General features: G+C 31.2%; 1 pseudogene; it reads left to right on the top strand.

Annotated features, from left to right (window-relative positions):
* Window positions 1–818: 818 nt before the first annotated feature.
* LOC127079466 (uncharacterized) lies at window positions 819–3,385 on the top strand (annotated as a pseudogene).
* The last annotated feature ends 2,891 nt before the right edge of the window (window positions 3,386–6,276 follow it).

Genomic DNA, 6,276 nt, shown 5'->3' with positions numbered 1-6,276 from the left:
TCCTTTTCAATCCTCTCTTTTATCAGGTTAGTTTATTCAATTAGTTACTTTCCATTTATTTTTATTGTGATTATTTGATTTTGAAGGTAGAAAAATAGTAATTTTAGATTTATTTTAAAATTTAGGGTGAAATCATATTTTAGTTCCTGTATCAATATTGATTTTAGATTTTAGATTTTAGATTTGAGGGTGGAAATGAGGGTAACTTGTGTTCTTTATAAAATTATACTGTATACTGTATATACTACTCAGTAGTATCAAAATTCAAAATTCAAAATTCAACTGCAATTCAAAATTCAAGATTTTAGGGTGAAATGGGATACTAGTATACTGTATATACTACTCAGTAGTATCAAAATTCAAAACAAGAATACTGTTGGTGTTGGTGACAATTTTTATACCTACTTTTTCTCATAAGACCAAATTGCAATTTGGAATCTTTCAAAGCAAAATTAGTATGTATTAGTATTGATAATTTTTATGATAAATTTATAATTTATTTAATTAAATGTAATTTATTTTCTTACTATTAATTTATAATTTGCTTTTAATTTATAATATTAATTTTTTATGGTACTATATTAGAGAAGAACACAACATAATAAAATATAATTGAATATTAATTAAAGTCTTTTCTCCATGATTTAATTATTAATATTTTTTGATGATTAATTTATAATTTCTTTTATTTAATGTAATTGATTTTTTTTTGTTATTGATGTAGGAACACAATTTCACAACAGGATAATTAGTAGATCATCGACGGACACAAAAGACATTGTGAGAAATTTCAGGTTTTTCTTATTATGCCTCCTAAGATGCCTCCTAAGAATATAAAATTTGAATGTGAAAATGATAAACGTAAGAAAAAGAAAAAAATTGAAGAGTTAATCCAATCTCAAGTAGGAGCTCTTGATAAATTTTTAATCAAAGAACCACAAGTTTCAAATGAAAGTCGTTATGTTGATAATATTGATAGTTTGCCTATTGGAAATGATAATCTTGATAGTGTGCCTATTGAAAATGATAATATTGATAGTGTGCCCATTGAAAATGATAATCTTAATAGTGTGTCCATTGAAAATGATAATCTTGATAGTGTGCCAATTGTTGATGAAGTTAATAATGATGATGATGCCGATGATGATGATGATGATAATGTTGATTATGATATATTTGATCCAAGAAATTGGGATCGTCTTCAATCTAAACTGATTGATTTATTAGTTGTGAAAGGTCCTAAAAAAGAGATAATTCTATTGTGAAGGATCCTAGAGATAGTTCGAATAGACGTTTTACGGCTAATTTGTATACTAGAGCTTTAGCAAATGGAGAGGTGTGTGATAGAGATTGGCTTGTTTATTCGAAAGAGCTTGATAGAGTATTTTGTTTTTGTTGTAAAGTTTTTAAAAATGGGATTGTTAGGGGACAATTAGCAAATGAGGGTTATAGTGATTGGGTACATGTTGGTGAAAGAATTAAAGAGCACGAGTTAGGCATGGAACATGTTAAAAATATGACTACTTGGCATGAGTATCGCAAAAGGCTGCAAAAATTTCAAACTATTGATAAAACAACTCAAAGATTAATTGAGAAAGAAAAGGATCACTGGAAAAATGTTTTAAAAAGAGTTATTTCAATAGTGAAATTTCTTGCTAAACATAATTTAGCCTTTCGTGGTTCTAAGGAGAAATTGTACGAAGATAGCAATGGAAACTTTTTGGGTTTGATTGAAATGTTAGCTGAATTTGACCCAATCATCCAAGAACATGTTAGACGTGTTACAACTCAAAAAGTTCATATTCATTATCTTGGGCATAACATACAAAATGAGTTGATTTCATTGCTTGGTTTTGCGATTAAAATTGAAATCATTAGAAAAATCAAACAGGCAAAGTATTTTTCAGTGATACTTGATTGTACTCCTGATGTTAGTCACCAAGAGCAGATGTCTTTGATAATAAGATATGTGGATATTTCTTCAGCTTCTGTTAGTATTGAGGAATCATTTTTAGGATTTTTGAATGTGAATGATACAAGTGGTCAGGGGCTTTTTGATGTTTTACAAAATGAATTGAAAGAACTTGGTCTCGACCTATTTGACGTGAGAGGGCAAGGTTATGATAATGGGTCCAATATGAAAGGAAAACACCAAGGTGTGCAAAAGAGATTTTTAGACATAAATCTGAGAGTCTTTTATACTCCTTGTGGTTGTCATAGTCTTAATTTAGCATTGTGTGATATGGCTAACTCTTGTATTAAAGTTAGGAATTTTTTTGGAGTTGTCCAACGCATTTATACAATTTTTGCCAATTCTACTAAGAGATGGCAAATTTTGAAAGATTATGTAAAAGGGTTGACTCCAAAATCATTGTCATCCACTCGTTGGGAGAGTCGTGTAGAAAGTGTCAAAGCTATAAGAACTCAAATGTTAGAATTTACAGAAGCTTTGCTTGAAGTGTCAGAAAATGATTTTGATCCTAAAATACAAAATGAAGCTAAATCCTTAGTAACAAATGAGCTTGGTGATTTTGAGTTTTTGATGGCTATAATTATTTGGTTTGAAATATTATCTGCAATTAATTCTGTTAGCAAGCTTTTACAAGAAAAGGATATGCTTATTGATGTTGCTATGCAAAAAATTAAGGGGTTGATTTCGTATTTTGAGGGATATAGAGAAACAGGTTTTTATAAGGTATTGATTAACGCTAAGGAAATTGCGGTGGAATTGAATATTGCCCCGATATTTCCTCAAAGGTGTATAATTAAAAGAAAAAGGCAATTTGATGAGAATTTGAATATCCCATCAGTCGAGCTATCAGAAGAAGAATCATTCAGGGTTAATTATTTTCTTTACCATGTTGATCAAGTTGTTGTTTCTCTTAATAAGAGGTTTGAGCAATACCAAGAGTATGAAAGTATTTTTGGTTTCTTGTTTACTTCTCACAAGTTACAATCATTAGATGATGCAACTTTGAAGTCTTGTTGTACTAACTTTGAGCAGGCATTGAAACATAATGAACAATCTGATATTGATGGAAATGAATTTTTTGCAGAGTTGAAGTTACTAAGAGAAATGTTGCCTGAAGAAACCATAAGACCTACTGATATATTATTATTTTTAAACGGCTTGGATTGTTTTTCTAATACAGTTATTGTATATAAAATCTTATTGACTATTCCTGTGACAGTTGCTTCTGCAGAAAGAAGTTTTTCAAAATTGAAGTTGTTAAAGACTTACTTGCGGTCTACCATGTCACAAGAAAGGCTTAATGGATTGGCATTAATAGCTATTGAAAATGATATTTTGGAGACAATAAAATATGAAGACTTAGTTGACGACTTTGCTTCAAAAAGTGTTCGTAGGAAGGCTCTTTTTATGTAGTTAGATCATTTAAGTTGTAAGAAATGGTGTTAGTAGTTTAAACAATACCTTTGAACTTTTTGGTACTTCATTTGGTTAATACATAATTTTATCTTTTGTTTTTTTAATCATTTAATTATATTATATATATATATATATTATATATATATATATATATATATATATATATATATATATATATATATATTATATATATATATATATATATATATATTAGGCCCATTTTTAAAATTAGAACAGGGCCTCTGAATTGATTGGGCCAGCCCTGCTTTGAAACATAGTTTGTTAGCTTTGTTGCATCCCTTGGCTAGCATTTGCATTTTTATTATTATTCCAACGAAAATTTTGGTGGTCTTTCCAACCCGAATTGTATGTGTTTGAGTAGGGGTGTTCGCGGTGCGGTTTGGGCAGTTTTGACGATAAAAATCATCCGAAGCGCAAGAGAAAAAAGCATGCGGTTCGGTTTGGTTCGGTTGACTTTTAAAAATAAAACCAAACCAAACTAATGCGGTTTGGATTGGTTCGGTTAGTTCGATTTTTTACAATATTTTTATTGAGTCATACATACACCTATAGAGAACAAGGTAACTTTGTATTTAGTCATTCATACATTACTAAATAACATAAAAACTTATCATATTTAGATAAAAACTTCGCATTCGATATACACAAAATTAGATTAGACAAAAATGGAATAAAAAACATATATAATAGTAGAATAAAATAATATCAAAGATATTATAATAAAACATAAAAAACATATGAGATGAGAGATTAGAGAAGATGAAAAAAAGAACATATGAGATGTGGGATTGAGAAGAAATGTGCGATAAAAACATAATTGAAAGAGAAAATAATAACATAAAAGATAAAAACGAAAGAACATAAGAGATGAAATATTATAGTAGAAAAAGCGAAATGTACATGGTAAAGAAGATGAAAAGAATGTGCGATACTACTGGGAGAGATTTAAGAAGGTTGAAATTGAAATCCTAAGTGTGAGTAAGAGAAAATCATTTTTAGTTATAAGGTTAAGAAATACTAAGTTTGAGTTTTGGATTGGATGTGGGATATCAAAGTTAGCAGGGTCTGTCGGTACAAACCCTCTTCAAATATAACCTTCATCGGCTCATTTACAGTAATCCCCCACAATTAAGGATTGTGCAGCTGTCATTACGACTTCTTCTTCCGAGTCAGAAGAACTTGATAGTTGCTCTTCTTATGGTATTCCTGCTTCCAGAGCTATTTCTCTAACTACTTTTTTGAGAGCACATGCAGTTCTTTCAATTTCTGAATCCAATGGTATTAATGTTGATCATGAACTGCGTATATGATCGGTCTCCAATTCTACTTGTTTTTTGACACTCATTCGGCATAAGTTCACGAAGTCGATAACACATTATTTTACCTGTTTATGTTATTTTATTTAGTAAATTAGATGTTTGCATTTCTATTCTGTTTTGATTATTATCTTCGGTTTTCGTCAATGTACTTCATTGTATGCCTCCTTATGGTAGTTTGATTGGTTTCAGGTGTAAACAAGAATACCCAAAGACTCACCAAGGGAATCGGGCGTTCTGGGCTCGTCGGAAGAAGAAGTTTTGAAGGTACAGTAGCCCTGACACGGCCCGTGTCAGGGGAAGGAAGCCCAATATGCTAAAATAGGAAGCTAACATGGGTGCCCGTGTTAGCTGACACGGCCTGTGTCAGCAGCCCTGGCAGGGGGCGTGTTGGAAAGTTTGATCAGTAAGCTAACACGGCTGACCGTGTTGCTTGACACGGCCAGTATTGGCTTGGACGCCTCATCTTCTAATTTTTCCAGTTTTTTGGCATTGTTGATCCTGGAGGGAATTTTGGACATTTACTACATCAAATATTTGATCAGTAACTATTTAGGGGACTTTTGGAGACAGAGAACGAGAACTTTTTACACGATAAAGAATTGGTAAGATTGAGATTGGAACGATCAAGAGTTGCGGAGAACCGAGGTCCTTCAAGAGCGGATGCGATTGAAGATCAACATAATCCTCTTATTCTTGTAATGTCTAAATTATATATTGTATCTTATTTGAATAATATGAGTGGCTAAACCCCCCAATTCTAGGGGGGTGTCCCTGAATTGATCGTGTAATGACTATGAATTTAGAATTCCCTCAAGATTTTGTTTGTTTATCAATTTCATTGTGCAATGTTTTTTATGCTTTCGTTATCAGAAAAATGAGGATTGTTGTATGGTTAACAATTTGAGGGATTGCAATTGTTAAGGTTTTTGCACAATGAAATTGTAGTAGATATCACCTAGGACTAGGGATACCCTATGGTTACCGGTTATATCTTGTTATCTCAAAAAGCTTGGTTTCATTATAATCACCTAAGGACTTAGAGATTAGAATGGATGACCAAAGGTTTCCCTCTGAGGTTTTAGGAGGAAACAATTTTAAGATCTGGTAATTGCATTTTTGAACTGTTTGAGGAGATATACATTCAAGGTCATAACAAGATATGTTCATACACCATCCTTGGCATAATATTATAAATTGTGTACAAGATTTATTCTATTTCATTTCTCATTCCATTAGACAGTGACTTATTGCAAACCCTTAAACTATTTGTTTTATTCAATTGAATTACAATTTAAAATAATATTATTGCGCAGTCCTCGAGATCAATATTTGGGAAACGTCCCTATTATTACTACATTGGCAAAATAGTACACTTGTTATTTCCCGATCAAGTTTTTGGCGCCGTTGCCGGGGACTGCCAAATATAAAGTTTAAATTATTTCAATTGAAATTTTGTTGCTCTGCAACTAAAATTTATTCTTTGTTATTTTAATTATTTATTTTGATCATTATCAACTAATTCGTGTCTAATGTTTGTATGTGAGGCAA

Source organism: Lathyrus oleraceus, chromosome 5 (assembly GCF_024323335.1).
Source record: "Lathyrus oleraceus cultivar Zhongwan6 chromosome 5, CAAS_Psat_ZW6_1.0, whole genome shotgun sequence".
NCBI classification, from domain to species: Eukaryota; Viridiplantae; Streptophyta; class Magnoliopsida; order Fabales; family Fabaceae; genus Lathyrus; species Lathyrus oleraceus.
This window is presented reverse-complemented; position numbering and strand designations above follow the sequence as displayed.